We start from the raw sequence: 22,859 nt of genomic DNA on the forward strand, positions 1-22,859 counted from the left end.
TCCGTCTCCAAACGGACTTTTCCCAACCATTCTGCAGTCTCCTTTTCCGACTGGAGGGCAGTTGAACTGGCTGCCCCCATCTTCTCTTCTCCATCACTCCCCCGATCTGACATATTTTGGATTTACAGTCCCCTCGGTTTTTGTCCGGGATGACTGGTTGTGACTTCCAGCTTAATGTCAGGTATGCTTCCTTCAATATCCAGGAAAGGAAACCCCAAACTCAAGCATTTTGAAGAATTTGGTACTTTTACTGAATATGAAATGATTAACAACCCAGTTAAAGCTGGAAGTGAGCAAAACGCGCGAAATGCATCTACTAAGCTTCTTTCCCCCCTTGTGTTTATAAATCATCAGCCAATCCAAAGGTCTTCTAAAGGTCAGGTGGCAACACGTCTGGCAGCGTCATTCATCAGGAATGCCGGACAGTTGGTCAGCCGTCCCCTTTTGAAGATTCAGTTTCGTTTCTCACGAAGTCCCCTCCTACAAAGACATAACCACCTCCTGCTCCCTTCCCCCCCTTTGCTCCATACTAATCCCTCCCTGTTTCTTATGGCAGCTGAAGCAGGCAAGCTGAGGCTGACATTGTAGTATAAACTTATGGAGGCATCAGTTGCTACAGAAGGTTGCAGAAAATTTTTTGATTGGATTACTATAAAGAAAAGACTATTCCAATGCAATATCACTTAGACTTATACACCACTTTACAGTACTTTACAGCCCTCTCCAAGAGGTTTACAGAGTCAGCATATTGCCCCCAACAATCTGGGTCTTCATTTTTACTGATTTCAGAAGGATGGAAAGCTGAGCCAACCTTGAGCCAGTGAGATTTGAACTGCCGAACTGCAGCTAGCAGTCAGCTGAAGTAGCCTGCAGTACTGCACTCTAACCAGTGCGCCACCTCGGCTCTATGCAGGAATAGGCTTCCTAAGACTGAGAATCAAATGTTACTACAGTAACATAACTTAATGGGAGAGGTCCACACTCCCTCAAGAAATCCTATACGATCTAGTATCGTAGACTGACCTATTCAATGTTTCTTCCCTAAAATTGTCTTGTCTCCCCATCCCTGCCCCTCTGAGTGTGTCATTTCTTTAAAATTGAAAAATAACTGCACTCAGAGTTTTGATATTTAAATACAGGAAATATGTTATAGGGATAAGCAAAGTCTAGTACTTAGCTTGCTATATCCTACCAGGAAAAAAAGTCTAAGATTATGTCAATGGTGAAATCCATTTTTTTTTTACTACTGGTTCTATGGGTGTGGCTTGGTGGGCATGGTGTGGCCTGGTGGGTATGGCAGGGGAAGGATACTGCAAAATCTCCATTCCCTCCCCACTCCAGGGGAAGGATACTGCAAAATCTCCATTCCCTCCCCACTCCAGGGGAAGGATACTGCAAAATCCCCATTCCCTCCCCACTCCTGGGGGAAGGATATTGTAAAATCTCCACTTCCACCCCGCTCTGGGGCCAGCCCGAGGTGGTATTTGCCGGTTCTCCGAACTACTCAAAATTTCCGCTACCAGTTCTCCAGAACCTGTCAGAACCTGCTGGATTTCACCCCTGGGTTATGTACAATGTGTACCTGGGAAACAAGGCAGAAGGAAGTGACCATAGATTATCAATCTCATAGAAAAAAAGAGCTGGCAAAGTGATAGACCAAAAGGGGAGACAGAAAGAATATTTAACTCTCCCTAACTCCCCCCCTCCTGCCTTGTCGTCTGAATGTGTTGAAGTACTGAAAATGTGGACTTCCAGCAGCCATTTTTACTGTCTCGTGCACTAATTCACAACTCCCCTAATTTCTTGAAGGGCTCTATGTCATTTCCTGGGTCAAAGCTTAATGAGGAGTATTCCATTCAATTTCTCTAGCATCTTCCATATACTGGTTACTTGGTTGTTACTATGGGGTTCAGTCTCCTTTTCTGCAACCTTTTGCTGTTTAACCCCTTCAGTAGCTGACATCCTTTCACTATCCTTCCATGTGCATGTTCCTTTCACTTGCTCCCTCTTGGCAATGCAGGAGAATCTTTAGAATGAAACCTCTTTGTTGGATCCCTTAGGAACCTTTTTGCCAAAATGTTAACTTCATTTTCACTAAAGCCACACTTTCCCCCCCCCAAAAATCTTGATCATTTGACTCTTTTTTACTGAACAGTTATTCAATTGCTGAATAATAGTCAGATTCAAAAATCCATTTATCTGGAGGGTACCTTTTTATGAGCAATTTTCCATCCGCAGTTATATAATAATGTATGTCTTTTTCTGTAATATATTTCAGTGAGAGCAGACTTGACTTCAGATCTGGGACATGTAAAGCATCTTGAATTGTCAAACCAAGTACTTCACCTTTGCCTAATGCACCGTGGACTCTTATACAGATTTTCCCAGCTGATCATTTGTTGATCAAGCAAATGGTAGATTTTTAATCATTCAATTCAATCAACCCTTTAAAGAAATTAGAACTTTCAATAGAACACACAAATGCCATTTGTGGCTCATTTCTTTTTGCATTGAAATGCTTCATTTCCTTTCTGGCCTCTTTTTACCCTGCCTAAGGTGAACCATCATTTTTGAAATGCAATTTAACAGGTTTATCTCTTTTTTTTTTCTTGAGGCAATTAACTTGTAAATCACCCACACCATCCACAAATAAAATATTTATTTTCTTTTCACCATGTTGTACAAGTAGATTGAGAAACTGAATCTTGCCCTTAAGAATTACACAGATTATGGTCTTGCAAGTGATTTATTACAAAATATCTTTGAATTTTGGTTGCAAAATTGGTCCTGCAATTTTGCTTGAAGAACATTCTGCCTGGTTTTTTGGGGGCGGGGGAGGATGAATTTGTCAAATGCACCGTATTGTCCACTATAGATAGAATATGAGGATTACTCAGATGTTAACAGAATGATGATAGAATGAGACTGGATACCATTAGCAGCTGTTTAGGGAGGAGAGGGAGGCCCCAGATCACAATATATACAATGGAAATTCAGTCCAGTAAAGATTAAATTCCTAAAATAGGTCAGCTGGTTATTTTCAGATCAGCAAAGTTAGCTTGAGAACTATGACCTGTGTCAGTATTTTGAAGTTGAGATTTATGGCTGAGAGGAACGCATCACATAGAAAGAACAAATACTAATCTCAAGTGAAATGTTTATAGTTTGATTGCTGAAGGTGGTTTAAGAGATGGGAATGAGAGAGAGAATATGAGATTAAATTAGGCACAACATTAATTTGTGCCTAATTTATTACTCTGATGTAAGAGTACTTAAGGTAGACTTTACATTGTGATTAATTAACATCTGGATATGAGTAATTCCAAAAAATGTTCAAAAAAACTCTTTACTTTTAAAGAATTGCATGTACTGCCGAGTAGCTGAAAAGCAATTGAATTTTCTGCAGTTTGTAGTGGGAAACAAATTAATATGAACATGGTAAACACAATGGGGTGGGCAGTGAAACAGTTGACTTGATGGGAAGATGAACAGAGCCTTTGTAAAGCCCATCTAGTTTATGTTGATATATGACAGCAGAGTCCTAGGTTTGAAGAAGCATGGGTTTTGCTGTTTTCAAACTGCTTATCCAATATAGAAACTCTCTGTTAAGGATATTGGTGTTGTGTTACCAACCAGCAGAGTGTATGCACAAGGAAACGTTGCTGAGAGCAATGAATAAGAGTCATGCAAACTGGTTTATCAAAAGCTTACTTTATAGTAGAAAAATAGTCTCATAGTCTTTAAACAAATTCCAAGTCTTTGCCAGTTAAATCAGTCCACTAGTTACAGATATCTTCTTACCAAACAAACATTAGTTGGTTAGCATAACAAACTCACTCTGGTTCACAAACCACAATAGTAGCAGATCCATCAAACAATGATTAGCAGATAACAACTCCTCTCAATGGTAGTTTATCATAGCAGCTTCATCATCAATGGCAGCATATCATAGCAGCTTCATCATCAATGGCAGCATATCATAGCAGCAACTGAACACGTTACAATACCTTGCTTAAATACTCTCACAACCAGTCATTACCTAATTACAGCATGACTCAGCATTATAATGAATACCTTTAAAGTAACATAATACATTTACAGATTAAAGTTACAGTACACATATATTGCCTGGACAACTGTTAGGCTCAAACCATATCCTAACACTCTCTAAGGATAATTTGTTTTCAGTAATTTCTTGGAAGGATTATATATGGATATCAAAAGCTTACTTCAATTATCAATTTTTACAGAAATAAAGTAGTTGGGACTTGTTCAAACGAATCTGGGCAGTTAGACAATAATGTTTAGCCAGAATATCTGATTAGAGTTTTGTGGTTAGAACATCTATTTAACTCATCAGCTGAAACATTATTAGAGGCCTGCTGTCTTCAAAATGAACTCCGCACTCACCAGTGGCAATATTTTCCTGGGAGTTCTCATTTTGTAGACATCCATTGTTTTCATGAGGGAGACAAGAGTTTGATGTTTCATTAACTGCTGGGATAACTTTTCAAATTTGTTCATGGGATTCTGGGCTAGTAAGACCTTAGCAGAAGCCTTTGAGTTGAGGATCTCATTAATCTTTAGTTGTTTTGCTGTCTTTGCTGGTTTTCAAACTTCCAGAAATGGTTCTCTGTGTTATTCACACAAATTGCACCAGCTGCTATTAAATTACAGTTCAGAAGTCTAAATTTATAAAATAAGTAGAATTTTATAGAATATAATTTTTTATTGGCCAAGTGTGATTGGACACTCAAGGAATTTGTCTTGGTGCATATGCTCTCAGTGTACATAAAAGAAAAGATATGTTCATCAAGAATCATAAGGTACAACACTTAATGATAGTCATAGGGTACAAATTAGCAATCAGGAAACAATATCAATATAAATCGTAAGGAAACAAGCAACAAAATTACAGTCATACAGTCATAAGTGGAAGGAGATGGGTGGTGGGAATGATGAGAAGATTAATAGTAGTGCAGATTTAGTAAATAGTTTGACAGTGTTGCGGGAATTATTTGTTTAGCCAGAGTGATGGCATTCGGGAAAAACCTGTTCTTGTATCTAGTTGTTCTGGTGTGCAGTGCTCTATACGTCATTTTGAGGGTAGGAGTTGAAATAGTTTATGTCCAGGATGCGAGAGATCTGTAAATATTTTTACAGCCCTCTTTTTGACACGTGCAGTAAACAGGTCCTCAATGGAAGGCAGGTTGGTAGCAATTGTTTTTTCTGCAGTTCTAATTATCCTCTGAAGTCTGTGTCTGCCTTGTTGGGTTGCAGAGTAAAATATTAGTAAAAGGTAAAATAAAATAAGAAAAGACAATAGCAAAACTCAGATCATGTACAGAACCTGCTAAAAAAAAGTAGTGTCCACCACCAATGTGGGGGAGTCAGGAGAAGGGAATGGATTAAATTGCCACCTATTCACTAGTTTCTAGGTAATTTATAATAATAAATTTAAAATAATAAAGATATCATAAATACACCTGCTAAAATAATGTATCCATATTCAGTTCTATCCACTAATTAAAACTCTTGTTCTAAAGGCTCTGAAAAATGACAAAAGGGTGGAAACCATTCTGAACCTACCATGTTTTCCCAAAAATAAGACCCTGTCTTATATTTTTTTGGAACCCTGAAATAAGCTCTTGGCCTTATTGCCATGCGCTCAAAAGCCCAATTGGGCTTATTATCAGGGGATGTCTTATTTTGGGGGAAACAGGGTAGGTGACAGAATATTTCATAGTGAGAAACTGTCTCTTCTCTTGGGTGATGAATACCCATAATATCTCACCCAGCCACCCAAACCAGCCAACACTAGGCTGGCAGATATTACCTGTAAGAGATTGTTCCAATGATAATACAAGCTTTAGAGTTAGTCACTAGTACCTAGAATTAGACCTAGAAGTGCAATGGCAACAACTGCTCCCATAATATAGGTGCTCTTCTAATTAACTGGTTAGTAATATACAGGAAGTGGGCAGCCACATACTGCAGCAGTTGCAGTACTGAGGTTAACTTCAAAGGCAATTTCTTGTAGACAAAAATGCAATACTTTAATTGTAAGTTGATGAACACACGAGTCACTGTTCTAAGCATCTTCTGATTTACAAAGATTGCAATTGATAGATCAGGCAAAGCTGGCCAAAGGTTGTCCTGGCCATGGCCTCCATTTAATATTGTAGAGGAACTGTAATTCCAGGATCACTGATCCCAGATCAAAGTCATTCTAGCAAGAGCAATTGATGACATAGGCCCATCTACTAAAAGCAACTCCATTTTTCTAGGATTCAGTTGGAATCTGTTCTACCTCATTATAGTCTCTAGACCTTGGGTCAAGACTTCTACCACATCTCCTGTTCAGTTTAGGATAGAGATGTAAAACTGGTTATCATCAGCATATTGATTATACTTAAACACAAACTGATGAAGGATCTCTACTAGAAGCTTCTTGTAGATGTTAGTAAACAATGGGAGAACCCTGTAGAGTAGATGAGAGTTCACAGTATAATTGGATATGTATAGATTATAGCAATAGAATCTTGGAAGTGTCCTTGCCCTTGCATTCCCTCTCTCTTATAACTTTATTTTTTGAAGACTTCAAGAAATGAAAGAGAATTCCTGATTTGCTCATGATAAGAGACCATTCAGGACCAACACTATTATGCAACTGTCTCCATATTCCAGATGTCAACTAGAGACCCCTCACTAAAATGCTCCCTCTCAGCACTCATTGGAAACTTACTAGATCCATAGGAATCTAGACAGACAAGCTTAATCAGTCCATCTCCACCAGAGAAATGGGCCATGGCTGCAAGCCTTAGGGAGAAGAGATAATAACTTGACCAGGACAATGGACTGACCTGTCAGGGCATGGAGAATGTAAAGCCTGCCTGACTCCCTCACCAGCCTGGTGCTGATGTTCAGGAATTTGAGAAAGTAGCTTGCTAGGCAGCCATGGAGACCCCAGCAAACTCCAGCTTTTCCCTACAGTCCCCACATGTGTTATTTATAATAGACTTATAAAAACACTCTGCATAGATCAAAGTACTGTAAGTAAGTTGTTGTTTCAAACTTACAAATAAGTAACATGGGCAAAGATGGAAAACTATTCATTTACTCAGATTAAAAGAAAATGAAGAAAAACTTTTTTAAGGATCTCATCAAGTGAGAAGATACTATATATTCTATTTGTTGGAAGTCCTCCTATCCTAAACCTGGCTAAATATAACAAAAGGCAGGATACAAATCTTACCTTTAGTATTATCAATAATAGTGTTTTGAATTCTCAAGCTACAGGGAAGATTGTGCTCAAATGATTCTGCCCCAAAAGCTACAAGGGATTTGATGAGATATTGCTTCTTGTATCTTTCTGCTGATTAGACTATAATAGTGTTTCACAGCTGATAATAAACCTAGCTGAGCCTGACAATCTGAGGTGATTATTATTAATAACCAAAGAACCTAATTACCAGCCAGCCTCTCTTGGGTGGAAATTCCTTTTAAATCCATAATATGGCAATCAATTATACTCTGTATAATTGAGGAACATGGGGCAGCTGAGCCAGTGGGAAATACCAGCATTCTAGTCCTGTTTTTCCTGATAAAAACATTTCATCTTGTAGTCTCAGAGACTCTTACATATTGCACAGACATTGAATGCATATTTTCCTCATAAAGAAAAATCCAGCCTTCACTGCATCCCAGAATCCGCTGTGACCCAGGAATCTTCTCTTTCAGACTAACTGCTCTCTAACCATGATTTTTGAAAACTGAAAAATAAAGGTTTGGCTTTGCTTGTTTTTTTTTTTTTTAAGAAGTCTGAATGCAAGCATTCAAAAATGCAATTTTCAAATTCAAACAGAATAGGCTGCCAACATAATTATCTAATTTGTTGACACAGAGATTGCAGATAAAATTCCCATTGAATCCTCTACACCTGCACTTGTTTGTCATCTGATCAAAATTTCAATTCCTCAGCTTCACTGGAAGCTAAAAATTGCTTTGTATTCCGCTGGTTTCTGTTGATAATTTGGAATATGACCATACTTAGATTTTCTGATGCTTAGAACATTCCTGGAAAAGATAATGTATTTTCACATCTCAAACATCTTAATTCTCCTTCCCCCCACCCCCACCCAGTGCTCTCCCTCAGTGTTTTCAGTATAAAACTACCAATTATAGGCAGCATGGCAATGAAAATATCAGCTATATCTGTTATGTCATTTGCTGAGAAAATATCAGTGATTTAATAAGGAATAAAACTGCATTTTATAGACCACTGCAATATTATCTCCCCTTTATGTTCTCCACATGTTCGTTCAGGCCCAGAAGTAAATGGAAAGCACAGGAGCACTCCAGGTAATACTACTTGGACTTTTTGATGATTGTACAATTTAATTGGTTTATGAATTACTCTAGTTGCCAATTTATTTATATAATACTTCATTTTCTTTGGGTGGCACAACATGTGACTCTAGGTTTGGGCTGCTGTTGTTCCCAGAAGATGCTATTTGGTGGTAAAGGACCACAACCAGTAATAAGAGTTTCTGTACAGTTTCCTTGGCAACAGTGTCATGTGACCATAGCTTATTTTTCTAGGTATGTTTTAAAAAAAAAATAGTTTAGCACCTGGGCCCTGCTGCAATTTAAAAGGAAAGAAGTACATAAAGGGTGCCTGCTATTGGTAACACTCATTAATATAAATTTATTTAATAAATACTACAATTTTCCTTCTGCATTTTGGCTTCTGCAGGAGGCTTTTTCACTGATGGAAAAGCTTTGCCACAGTGCACCACAGTCTAATATTTTCAATAAATAAGAAGGAAAGGTTGACTTTATATATTTCCTCAACATTAAAAAGACTGATTTAGGAACTTCATAATGCTTTCTCCCGTGCTATCTTTTTTTTTTTAACAAAAAAATTAAATTCTCTGGGAAGAGAGATGACTGAACTAAAGTTGAGGTTCTTTTATACTTGTCTGAGTCCTCCATTTATCATTACTTTTCAAGTTTAGATAAATACAGTTTTAATATACTTCCAAATAAAATGTCAGATAAAAATTGCTTCCAAGACAATTTGAGTGCAAAGCAAATTGCAAGCATAAAATATAAAATGAAATAGCACTCTTGAACTGAAATGTATAATTTTTTAACAGTAGAGTCCAAATATTTCATTTTTTCCCATTTTTCCCAATGTAATAGTTTTCTAGAATTATATTATCTTAGTCCTTTTGGCATAGTCCAACTTTTGACACAAAGCATGTTGCATTTTTCTGAGGGGAAGTTAGCTTTGTTCTAATAGAACCCTACAGATTTAAAATTATAACAATAATAACTATTAACAAGAAGTGCTGAAAGAACAGATTCTTTCAGACCATAGAATCTAAAGGCTAGAAGTCTATTTTGTTCCAGAACAGAATATAGTACCTTGGGACCTCCAAAATTTACAAGGTCAACAGTAACCAAAAACCCCATCTAGCTATACATATACCTTTCAGTGCATTGCAATAATGTACTGGCTAATAACAGCTGAGTTCCCCATCATAATTTGAAAATAGAAAAGTATTTTGACAGATAATGCTCAGAAGAAAGCCAAGCCATGTCTCAATAGGACATTCAAACCCAACAATAGATACTTACCAGAAAAGCAGTTTTCCCAACTTACTTTTTTTGCTTGGAAAGTCTACTTGCAACCCTGTGATCTACCTTAGTTCACCTCCCTGGTGATCCACAGTGGCACATAGCCAGATCCAAATGAGGTCTGTTTCATGTTCATCCTTTCCAAGGGGAAAAAGTAATCAGCAATTGGACTGCATTTATTTCATAAAAGGCTGAAATAGCGTGAGGACTCAGAGCTTGTTTCTAGACATCCTGAACATGTAAGAGGACTTGTCTGCCTTTAAATTTCTGCAAAAGGGAAACTTAACATGAAAGGCTGGAAAAGAAATCTCTACTCTCTGAAGAGATTGACTTTATTGTAAGCCAGGGGTATCAAAGTGGATTTCTTTGAGGGCCAGATCAGCATTGTAGTTCTCCTCCATGGGCAAGGGGGGTGGGGGTGGAATGGGACAGATGCATCCTGCAACACCCTTTGGTCAAAATGGGGCACGGGGACCCCACACAAAGGCCCCCGCACCCTGTTTTGGCCAGCAGAGTGCTGCAGGAGGCTGTCCAGGCCCAAAATGGGGTGCAGGGGGCTGTGCACAACCCCCCATGCCCCATTTTGACTGCCAGAGGCATCATGGGCCAGTCCTTTGCTATTTCTAGGCTGGTCCCGCAGGCCAGATTTAAGCACCCTGCAGGCCAGATGCAGCCCGTGGGCCTCCAGTTTGACCCCCTGTTGTAAGACCATCAGTCTTTTAAAACTGAAATAATATAAATGCCCGAGATGACTCACTCTAGCACATTATTCAAAAAATGTTAAATAGGAAATCCATATGGAGAGAAAAGAGCCAGACCAGAAACTTGCCCCCTAAAGTGATAAGCTCTATACGGTAAGGGAGACATAGCTGATTTGCTCAATTTTCTTGTCAAATGCATGTATGTTAGTACAGTACTAACATACCAAAGATTCATTCGAGAATCCTGAATTTTCATGATTGGAAAAAAATGCTTTATACCTCGCATAAGCATAGAACCTTCCTACAATTCATTAAAAGAGCTGCATATTCTGCATGAATCTGAAAAATCAGATTAAGAATCAGATTCTGCATGAAGCTGAAAAAAATGGTGTTACACTTTAAAAATCAGTTTTATAATCTGACGCATTTAGTAGCCACATTTAAAAGAAAAAGAAAAAAGAACTCAGTCTAAAAGAAACATGGGTGCTTTAATTAGTAACAAGAGGTTCTGCTTATAAGAGGTCTGAAGCACAAACATAAATAACTCTGGTGCCTATGGAATTTCTTAGAGGCCATTTCCATATTTTATTTCGGCTCCTACATGTTAGGTGATAGCTAAAATGAATTAAGAATAGTATTCTGAATGGCTTGCGTATGAGTGAAATCTATACTGAGATCATAAAACATGCCTGTTTAGTTTATTTTCACACGCTGTTCTGGCTCCATCTGGTCACAAAAATGCATTTGATGCCTACATTTGTTTAACTAAACTGTGAGTCATTCTTTGTAAAATGAGTTTTAAGGGCAGCAATTTAAACATAAATGTGGCTGATGAGATGAAAATCCAGATATAGGTCTGGTCAATTAAAACCTAGTCGCCTGATGTGGGAAGAACTATATAGGTAGTCCTTGACTTACAGCCACAATTGAGCCCAACATTTCTGTTGTTAAACAAGACAGTTATTAAGTGAATTTTGCCCCATTTTATGACCTTTCTTGCCACATGGGTGAAGTGAATCACTGCAAGTTATTAACTTAGTAACAGGTTGTTAAGTGAATCTGGCTTCCCCATTGACTTAGTTTGTCAGAAAGTCACAAAAGATGATCCCAGGATCCTGAGACACTGTAACCGTCATAAATATGAGCCAGTTACCAAGCATTTGAATTTTGATCGAGTGCCTCTGGGGATGCTGCAGTGGTCGTGAGTGTGGAAAATGGTCATAAGTCAGTCTTTTTAGTGCCATAACTTCAAATGGTCACTAAATGAACTGTTGTAAATCAAGGACTCACTATACCTACTTTAGTTCTTGGATGCTTTACTAAAACCAGTCCCATCAAAGTCAAATGAAAAAAGAAATGCACACTGCAAAATTCACAGAATAGCTCAACCACAATACTAATTACAACCCTTGGATTTGTAGTAGTAGGCCTGGCCAAACAAGCAAGCAAAGAGACAAACGAACAAACAAACAAACAGACAGACAGACAGACAAAAACAGTAGCTTGCATTAATGCTCTGTATTTTAAGTTTACAAATTAAATTGGAACTTCCCCTGTTCCAAACAGCACAAGTTGCATGAATCATCAGGAACTAACTTGGTATGTTTTTAAGTAATGTGCACTTAGTTTAGTTTTCATTTTAGTTTAGGCAAATCTAGATTGGATCCCCTTCTGTGGTATGAGGTTAATGCGAACACTGACCTTCCCTGCAAGGTTGTTGCATGGCATACCAAGCTTAGACTTCAGACATACCGGAGTGCTATATGAGGATAATAATTATTCCTTTTAAAAAATATCCAAAGAATAAAGGAATAATTAATTACCCCGTGCTCTTAATCCCCAAAAGCTAGCATGCAAGGTAATCTTCTAGCACTACATCACTTGGGAATAAATCCCATTGAATTAATTGGGGCTTACTTCTGATTTGATGCACATAGAACTCCATTGTTAATTCCGTACTTTCTCTGCATAGAAAGGAGGCTTTGGAAAAAACAACCAAGAAAGGAAATTAGCCTTAAATTGATTTTTCTCTTTCTGCATTTCAGATTTCCTACTGCAGATAAATAAAGGAAGATGAGGGTTGTTGGGTTGTTGTTTTTTTCAAACAAAATAAAGCCAAACTCAGGAAGAGAATAAGAAAAAGAAAAGCTACAGAGCTGGAAGCAAGATATGGATTTGTTGCCAGATTAAAACTTCTCTCCCTTCCTCCTTGTTTTTGAGGAAAGAAATTCCTTCAGTTTTATTCTACTGGCTTGCTAAAAGCCCTGATGGAAATGGAATCCTGGAAGATTGCATGACACTGCATGACATGAGGAGCCTGAGTGGCGCAGCAGACTAATGCTACTGTTAAAGGTAGTATTTAGCTTCCAGCTGCCTGCAATTACTGCGAGTTCAATTCTCACCAGGCTCAAGGTTGACTCAGCCTTCCTTCCTTTCTAAGGTAGGTAAAATGAGGACTCGGTTTCTGGGGGCAATAAGCTGACTTTGTATAAAATATACAATAGTATGAAGGCTATTGTTTAATGCATTGTAAGCCGCTCTGAGTCTTTGGAGAAGGGCGGCATATAAATCAAAATAAAAATAAAAAAAAATAAAACTTGTGTCAGAAGCATTGAAGTCCTTCTGGGTTGAAAAGATTAGCCAGTTACAACAGCATTGCCTGGGGGATACTGAGTTGTTTCATGTCCCCTGTAGTGAAGGACAGGAGCTCACCCCACCCCATGGCAGGGTCTCGAACGTGGTTTGCTAACCTCCAACCCAATGTTTTAACCATGTCAGCCACCATGCTCCTATCCTGGGGGGATTTGTTTGCCCCTTCCCTCAAATATCATTTTTCCTACTTGATTTCATAAATTCTTTCATTGGTTACTTGAAAGTGGGGGTGGGTGGGGAGGCATTTTTTTTCTCCATGTCAGGTTTCATTCATTTTAATCAAGGCTAATTGAGTTTTTTTTTCTTCTAAAGGAGAAATTCCCATTGGTTGGGAGTGCACTCACTGAGCTGTGAGATAGACAAAAGGACTGCATTTTGGGAATGTCTATTTTTTTTTTCCTTTGACATCCCTCCTCCAGGGGACTTCACCTTTCCAAGGCCATCTGTTGCATTGCTAGGGGAGACATCTAGAGGATACTTTCCCCAGCAAAGATTTTCTCTTCTGCTGTCACTCCTAAGGGGATTCTAGCCATTCAGAAGCTATGGGGCAATTTCTTCTGGAGAAATGTAATTGAATCATCTAGCCAATTTCTCTGCCCTTGAGTTTGTTGAAGAATTTCAAATGATCATTTGGGCTCAGCTCTGTTTTAGGATGAGATGATCCTCCTGAAAACATATTTACACTTGCAGAGGAGTAGCATTTACCTTTGTGTCTAGTCTTCCCTGCTGTTCCTAGTGATGTTTATAGGTTCTACCTTTCCTTTCCTGATAATATCCTGGTGTACAAGTGCAGTCACTTAGAAGACACTGTCTAGATCAGTAATGGCTAACCTTTTTGCCGTCGCGTGCCAAAAGCAGGGGAACGCGGGTGGGGGTGTTGTGCAGGCATGTGCCCACACTTATAATTCAATTCCCCCCTGCACCCGCCCCCAGCACATGTGCATGTCTCCCCCCCACTACCGCCGCTTTTGGCACGCAATGGCAAGAAGGTTACCGGTGGGCGTTTTTCGCCCTCCCCAGGCCCCAGAGGCTTTCTTGGAGCCTTTCGTGGAGCCCAGAGGCCCTCCAAAGGCCAGAAATGGCCCATTTTCTGACTTCCGGTGGGCTCGGAAGGCCTGAAAATCAGCTGGATATATCTAGCTATTACTTTTAATATATTATATAAAAGTATGCATAATAATATTCCCCCTATTTCTGTTCTGTTCTAGCTCCTAATAAAGCCACTCTTGTGTTACAAAACATTTCTTCTATCCATCATCTCTGCCCATTTTAATATTTCAATTCTTATTCGTTTTTTGACTTGCCTCCCAAATTCCTACCTTGGGTCTTCTTCTCTATCTACACCTTTCCTGTTTAATTTAAGTATTTCTTTCATCTCTATCATCTTTTGTTGCCAAACCTCCAGAGTATCTGTCCAACTCTCCATTTTCTTTTCAAATATATCTTTCTGTTTATCTAGTATCATTTTTTGGTCTTTTAGCATGTATTTTCTCTGAATTGCTTCATATTTTTTTATTACCTTCTCCTTCTTATCTTCTTGTTTGTTTATTTAGTTCTGTCTTTTCCCTTGGTCTCTCCACTCTCTCCTCTATTTCCTGGGCTTTTTTATCATTATTCATTATCCCTTGTGGAGCACTTTCTAACTTCCCGTTTATGTTATTCATTAAGTCCATTATCTTCCAGTGATTCCTTGTCATAGTATCATGAATGCTTTTAAACATCACCACCAATTCTTTTTGCAACCCACTTATTTCCCCCTGCTGAAACATCTTGCCTTCTTTTTCAATAAGTCCAAATATCACTCAGTAGTCTATCAATGTTCTATCACTGCCCCAGAGTCTCAATTATTTTTGCTCTCAGAAAGTCGATCTGGAAACCATTTACTCAGTCCTGATATTGCTCCTCCAGAAATATGGTTTTATTTAAAAGTCACTTTACTTATATGTCTTTCACATTTTCAATGTAAGAGCTCCAGTAGTCATGGAATAGATAAGTATAAAGATAGCACAGCAGTCCTCCAGGTGTTATTTCCACTGTCTCCTCTGTTTTATCAGTATTTTTCTCAGGGTTGTAGGAATATAATGTATTCCATACACCAGTAGATGGTGCCTTCCATTTAACTTCAACATTGCATAGATTCTAGCAAGTTCTGTTTGTATTCTGACAAGTAATTCCAGTATTTTAAAATGTCTTATTGCCAATAAAAATTAGAGATCCAGTCTTTCTGTGTTTTTAAAGGTTTTGTGCTCTCTTCTTAATATCCTTTTCTTTCAGGTCTAAGATTTTTCTCTCTATAATTGTTCAATGCTTAAACAAACTCTTCAAAAAGTCCCTTTTCCAGAGTTTATTTTCTTTAGGGTAGGTTTCAAGTAAAAAAAAAAAGTCACCGTTCATCCACACTGCTCCAGCTCAGCAAGTGTTTCTTCAGTTTCTTTGGCTGCCCCAGCTTCACGACAGCCATAATGGCTGCCTCTACTATTTGTCATCAGATGAGAGGGAATTAACCCTGGATCAAGGAGGACAGCCGCCACTCTCCGTGATCTGCAGGGTACTCCTCCACTCTTCGTCACCCCTACAGGATGACTTTAGCCCCTTAGTCCCTCCAACGAAGAGATCCAGTGAGAGTTTGTGGAACCCCGCTTTTCACATCTGATAGCACCATGTCGTCAGCTGGAAGTCATGTCAGTATTGACTTTTCAAGCTATCTGGAGAGTCCCTGAAGACTTCTTGGCAAGGTTTTTCAGAAGAGATTTGTCCTTGCCTTCTTCCTAGGGCCGAGAGAGAGTGACTAGCTCAAGATCACACTGCTGGCCTTCAGGCCTAAAGCACGACTAGAACTCCCAGTCCCAAGTTTCAAAATTTAACTACTACCAATTGGCTCTTGCAACATCTAGATAACACTGCATAAAGTTATCTTATTTCCGGGTAGGAAAAAACAATAGCGTTATTATTGTCAAGTACCTGGAAGAAGGAGAGGATCAAGTGAACTGGAAATGATTCAATAGAAAAGAGCAATGGACAAGTTTTGGGAATGTTGCAACATAGGTCTGGAATGAATAACCTGGACTCTTTCTTCTCTGACATTGTAAGTTAAGAAGATGAAATTCCTTAACTTAATGTTGAACCATCATTGATTAAAAAGGTGGAATGGGATGATAAATAACTCTATCTATCTATCTGTCTCTAATTTATATGGCTTCCCATCTCTCCCAAAGTGACCCTGGACAGTGTTCAGCAATTAATAACAAATGTTCTGCATTACCTGGAACAAGCTAAGAGCGAGTGAAATTGAGAAAATGACAAAAAATGACACATTTATTTAACCTTACTTCCTGTGCCTTGCTTAGTTTTCACTTTTTAAATATCAAATCTGTTAATGCAAATTATTGAATATATGCCCCAGGGTTTGCAACCTCCTGTCTTTAAAGGAAACAAAATTGCATTATGTCCTCTCACATGGGCTGCATTTTGACTTGTTACATCACACCCACAACAAGAGTTTTCATCTTTTTTTAAGCAATTGGTTTTTTTTTTAATTTTTCCCTTCAAATATGCCAGTTGGAGTCCACAAATAAACAATATAAAACATTTGGATTCCACATTGATACTACTAATTTTATGATGAAAACAATTTGCAATGTTTCCCATCCTAGTAAAATATCATGATTTCCACAATTATATTATTATTAAAACCAATCTATTATAATTTTGAGGAATACCTTTCTTCCAGTGTATTCTCCAAAGGTCATGCCTCAAGCATTTTGCTAGATATTTTTCCTTGCCATTATTCTTGATTAGCAAGATACTTGGGAATAAATAGAAGGGCTCTCATTTATAATTAGCCTGCCTGTCCTGTCTGATTAGTTCAATCATTCAGAATGGCTCTGAATCTTGATGTCCTAGGTTGGGGGAAAGATGTTGAGCGTTATGTTAGTAGAAAAGACATCGCAATTCAAAATGGAAAAGCTGCTGTAATAGAAAGTATTCCTCAAGAATTAGTCAAGAAGTCAGATCTTTGGGAAAATACCAGTGGTGGGATTCATCCAGTTCTGTTCGGTTTGGGCGAACTGGTAGCGCCGACTGCAGTAGGCCCCGCCCACCCACCCGAACGTAATGATGTCCTATTTAGCTATATTTTGGAGGCCATGCACAGGAGGCGGGTGCAAGAGAAAAGAATGTATGTGAGGCCAAGCATGCATGGAAGGTGATATTTGCGAACTAGTAGTGAAGGTAAGTGAATCCCACCTCTGGAAATTACCTTCCAGTAAACACATGGACATGTATGAATGTTTTGATTCCATATATAGGCAGCCTTCCCATGTCCTATCCATACACCCATAAACATATTCATCAACCTGCACCCATATCCATACACTCTGCCTACCTGTCCAAAGGACACCTTACATGTTAAGGGAGCCTAGAACAAGCTCTCACACTGATCTTCTTAAATATCATGCTGCTGCTGCAAAACCTCACAACTCTCAACAACTGAGGAAAAATTGCTTGCAACTCCCCACTACTGTGAAATTAGGTGAGGCTGAAGCTATAAGGAGGCAATTGTTCATCGTGGCCCCTATGAGGTGAAACAACCTTCTCTATAAATTAGATCAGATGTGGTACTGATAGCTTTCCCAATGAGTGTTAAGATGGAGCTCTTCCAGAGGGCCATAAGAATTGTTTATTTTAAGTCAGCTTTTTAAAGCTACATTCTTCATGTCTTATGATATACACACTATTACTTGCCCCATGGATGTTTTATGCTTGCACACCAGCAAAAGTTACATGATTGCAGTGAGATAAAAATGAATTCTGTGGCCTCTTGAAATGTCATGCTGAAGGAAAGTGGCTGGTTCTGTGCCAAGGTTATAGATTATTAATTTTTTGGCAGTCGGAGGGGGGCAGAAAGCAGATGACTAGACATAAGACTTTGAACAAGTAAGCTGAAGAGGGGAAATGCTAGAAGGCATCTGTAGAGTGGTACAAATCAGGGGTGCTATTCAGCAGGTTCTGACAGTTTCTAGAGAACCGGTAGCGGAAATTTTGAGTAGTTTGGAGAACCAGCAAATACCATCTCTGGTCCTAGGAGTGAGATGGGAATGGAGATTTTGCAGTATCCTTTTCCTGCCACACCCAAGCCACACTCACCAAGCCATACCATGCCCACCAAGCCATGCCCACAGAACTGGTAGTAAAAAAAATTTGAATTCCACCATGGGTACAAATAAGTTCTATTGAAATTTGCTTGTGAGATAAGTCACTTTCACAATAAGATCGGTGACATACGAATTTAATATTTATTTTTTAGCAGCAAGGCAACCAGATAAATACAGACATTCCAGTGCCATAATTTTGATAAGGAGAGGGAGAAGAAGTTATAATAAAGTATAAGTAGAAAGTGAGGGAAATTGAGTTGAGGAGGAGAAAATTACGTAGATTATTTCTTACATTATCTATCTGTACGCACTATTCTATACATACTTGATTTTGTCAATATTTTCACTTGCATATAATATTATCTCAGACTATTTTATTAGGATAAGTAACTTAGTGTCCAGAATAAAATCTCTCATTTGGTTGGCTGGCTATGTGTCAGTGTCAGCTCATATCCTAGCCTCCAACAAATCCAATAAACAAATAAATATCAGGTTGAGGCATTTAGTAGGAACATATTTGGTCACGGATGCTACATGGCAGCATCTAGCGTAGCTTTCTTGCTAAAAATATTTGCAATATAAACTGACGTTAACTAATATAATAAAACACAATAAAGACATTTAAAAGAAACTAAAGATGGCTGGGAAGGAAAAGAAGAAAAACTGTCAAAGCAAACTCATCTATAATCTTCACACAGGCATGACCTAAGTGGAGAGGAAGGTCTGCAGAGTTGCCTGAAGGATATAATCATAGCTCAGCCATGAATTTCTGGGACGAAAATTCACAAGTCCATTCCTAACTGTGAGTAATTGCAAAATGATATTTTTTTCAGTCATGGCATATACCTCTGATGATCTTAATGTCAACCAGATCTATAATGGCAACAATGGCAGGTAGCCTGATCCTCAATTGCATAAGGTCTTATACAATTGGTAGCTAAATGAGAGCCAGTGAGTTGCTTCTACCAACATGTAAGCTAAAAGACTAAGGGTCAAATTGAGCAAGCTGGTTGCCAGATTTTGCTCTAGTGCAACATACAAATTGGCCCATAAAGAGGTCATTGTAATCATCTACAATACTTTATTGATTTTTTTAAAAAAAATTTAAAAAAGAAAACATCAAATCTCAGGTAACATCTGAGGTATCGTGCGATTACATATATACATTATGTACACATCAAGTATCTTCAAATCTATCATTATTGGAAATAGACACATCCTTATAGTCTTGTTCTGTTATTCCACCATTTGTACCACCTTTCCCATACTGCCTTAAATTTTAAATTCTCATCGTCTTTAAGAACACTAGTTAATTTTGCCATTTCTGCGCATTCTAGAATTTTATTTATTGTTGTCATCTCTGGAGGGGTTTGTTTATCTTTCCAGTATTTTGCAAAGGTTAATCTGGCCGCTGTTATAACATGTATAATTAATTGTATCTTGTCCTTAGAGAATCCATCTCCCATCATTCCTAATAGAAAGATTTCGGGGGATAGTTTTATATTTTCTTCCACTATTTCTCGTAGCCAAATTCGTATTTTTGTCCAAAACTTTTTTGTCTCCGAGCAGGACCACCACATATGAAAGAAGGTGCCGACCTCCTTTCCACACTTCCAACAAATTGCTGAGGCACTGGGAAATATTTTTGCTAATCATCTACAATTGAGGTAGAGCAGGAGAAAATTTCTCCTGTTCCATTTTCTACTGGTGTATACACACACACACACACACACACACACACACACACACACCAACTTTTCAAGCTGACATGTGGTTTTTTTGGGGGGGGGAGTTCAAAATATGCTTAACCATTATCGTATTATCATGTTTGGTGGACCTGTAGGAAAGTTAAGGCTTTTTGGATAAAAATTTGGTGGGTCATGCAGAATGTTTTGAAGAAAAAAATTCAATTCTCTCCACAATTGTTTTTATTGGGTATAGTTAAGGGTTTTACATCGGGTGAAACAAAACTGATATTGTATATGATAACAGCAGCAAGATTGTTGATAGGTAAATATTGGAAAAATGAAGCTTTGCCCACTATTGAGGAATGGACTTTGAAGATGGCCAGTTTTGCAGAGATGGCGAAGATTTCAGCATACTTAAAAGATTGCTCACAAGAGACTTATGAATGGGAATGGAAAAGATGGATAGAATATGTTCAGAACAAATATCAAACTAGAAAGTATCAAATAGCTTTTATTTAAAAATAATGTTTTAGAAATATTTTAATGTAATGAGGTAAAAAGAAAAATTATATAGGGGAGGGAGGGGTTCAAGTTTATACTTAAGTGTCATATTAAGGGTTTTTTTGTGTGTTTTTTTTACGAGTTATGAGTATATTAAAGGGAAGTCTGGGGGGAGGGGAGGGTTAGGGAGGGTTGGGGAGATGGGGAAGTTTGGGGGGGTGGAGGGGAAAAAAAAAGGGGTGAAAATGTAACTGTAAAACTTTTGCAATAAAAAAAAAATATGCTTAACCATTAAGAAATTAAGATGAATTACACTCCAACCTTGGTTTGATAGGAAGAAGGGTTAAGAAGCAAATTGAACGCTTTAAGTTTCCCAAAGACTAGAAGTATTAAATTTCACCTCAACTACTCCATTGCTGCCATAATAGTCATTGCAGACCACAGATGTCAGTTTGGGGGGGGGGAGAGACAGAGGGAGGGAGGGAGGGAGGGGGATATATATATATATATATATATTATATATATATATATATATATATAAATCTCTAGTCCAAAATACTTTACGGGGATATTGTTGAAGAGATTTTCCACGTATGCTGCTTCAGTCTTTTAGAGAAAAGTCAGCTTATATGTTTCAAAATAAAGACAAATAAATGCATATGGTTTCATTTGCAAATACTAACATTTTTTTCAACAACAAAAAAATTAATTGGTGAAATTGCACTTCTCATTCCACTGGGGATAGCAGCCTCCATTGCTTGTACACTGAAAAGGCTAGTGAGGCATATTTATTTAAAGATACTAGCACAATCAAAATAGCTCTTGGTGGCTCACAAACTTACCCAATACAAAATAAGAACATGAGAACATTACAATTATGTTGCATTACCTCCATCATGATGGAAGAATGAAGCAAGATGGGTCAGAAGGTTTCTGTGAATAATTTTCATTTTTAGCAGAGAAAGTTCATTGAATTTATCTTGAGTTTAACTGCACTGCTGTGACATAACCTAGGGACTTGTTAGATTCCTTGAGGATGTTTTCCAGCTTGTAAGTGTCGATGATGTAGGGTGGCTATGTAGAAAGATGAGGACCACAACTTTGTTGACCCCCTGTGTCCTTCATAACTGATTAGGTCAACAAAATTGGGATTAGCTCCATTTACAGAAGGTGATTAATACAGCCATGAATGTGGAAAGTGTTTTAAGAATGCTTTAAGAATGAATGTTACTGTATAAGTCATGGGTGTCAAACTTGATCATGTCACATAACGTATCATGACATAGCATAACTTTTTTGCCTTTGCGGAGCTGGGTGGGTGTGGCCTGTGTGTGATGCATCTGGCCCAAAGGCATCAGTTTGACACTCCTATTATAAGTCCTTTGTCCTAGAATATCTTTAATATCTTTGTCCTAGAATATTTTTGCATATATCATTTTTGGGTAAAGTGACTAAGAACATTTGCATATTGCAGCTTTAAATGCAACTGATTATTTCTACCTTTCTAGTCAGAATTTCATCCAGGATATGGTCTTGAATCTGCTTGGTCTCATTTTGAATTATGCCATATATTAGATGTGTCATGGCTGACCCTAATTGTGTTTGTTGTTGTTGTTATTGGACTTCTTGGTGATTTTTGATACGGTTGAGCATGGTAGCCTTTTGAGTTCCAACTGTCCCTAGATTTGCAAGTGGTGAGGAGCATATATGTGTAGGTGGCCTTTGGATTATGAGCGGACATTCAACAACCATTTAATTTTGCACAGAACATGGGAGATTTATGACAGGACCTTGGAGATATGGCTATCATGGCATCTTTACAATCATGTGATTGAAATCCAGGCATTTGACTCCCTCTCTGTCTAGAGAGTTGCCTCTAGGTGAGATGGGTGGCAAATAAATAAATAAATAAATAAATAAATAAATTATAATCGCTCAGTGAGCCACAGTCATGAGCTCACAATTTCTGAATTTCCCTACTAGTTTCTTACAAGCAAAGTTAAAGGAGAAGCCAGCAAGAAGTTGAAAGCTGAGGTCGTGTTAGGTGACAAACATGGCAACTGGGCCAGCATTTCTATCCATAAGACACATAGTGATATGACATCACACTTTATGATTGTTACATAACAAAAGCAATTTTGATCTAGGTTGCCATCGTAATCTAAGAACTGCCTGTATTCTTATTCTTTAGTGTGGCAGCTGCAGCCTTTCCCGAGTTGGTCAATGAAAGTTATCCATGCTTTGGTTATAATTTTTATTTATTTCTTTATTTATTAAATATGTTTGCTGCCCATCTCATCTCAAGGCGACTTTGTGTGGCTTGCAACATCAAAATAAAACTATATAGATAGATGTAGTTTTATTTTGATGTATGTATGTATGCATGTATGTGTATGAATATATGTATATGTATATGTGTGTCTCTGTGTGTAATCAATACAATGGCAATTAAAATGCAGATTATAACTAAAACTAAAAGATTGGGAGAGATAGAGCCGATCGCACAGGGGGTCATGTTCCTC

General features: G+C 38.2%; 1 long non-coding RNA gene across 2 annotated transcripts in view; it reads left to right on the top strand.

Moving 5' to 3' along the window:
- Positions 1 to 22,859, top strand: part of LOC117673919 (uncharacterized) — a 111,963-nt gene that overhangs the window by 50,922 nt on the left and 38,182 nt on the right. Inside the window, exons 3-5 of one of the 2 annotated variants that reach the window (XR_009621611.2) lie at positions 8,326 to 8,361; positions 12,389 to 12,783; positions 18,847 to 18,950. This is a non-coding gene — a long non-coding RNA (uncharacterized LOC117673919). The remainder of the gene's footprint in view (positions 1 to 8,325; positions 8,362 to 12,388; positions 12,784 to 18,846; positions 18,951 to 22,859) is intronic. The other variant, XR_009621610.2, reaches the window with a different exon arrangement.

The sequence above is a fragment of the Pantherophis guttatus genome, chromosome 2, assembly GCF_059756535.1.
Source record: "Pantherophis guttatus breed Tessera chromosome 2, ASM5975653v1, whole genome shotgun sequence".
In the NCBI taxonomy this organism is placed as follows: domain Eukaryota; kingdom Metazoa; phylum Chordata; class Lepidosauria; order Squamata; family Colubridae; genus Pantherophis; species Pantherophis guttatus.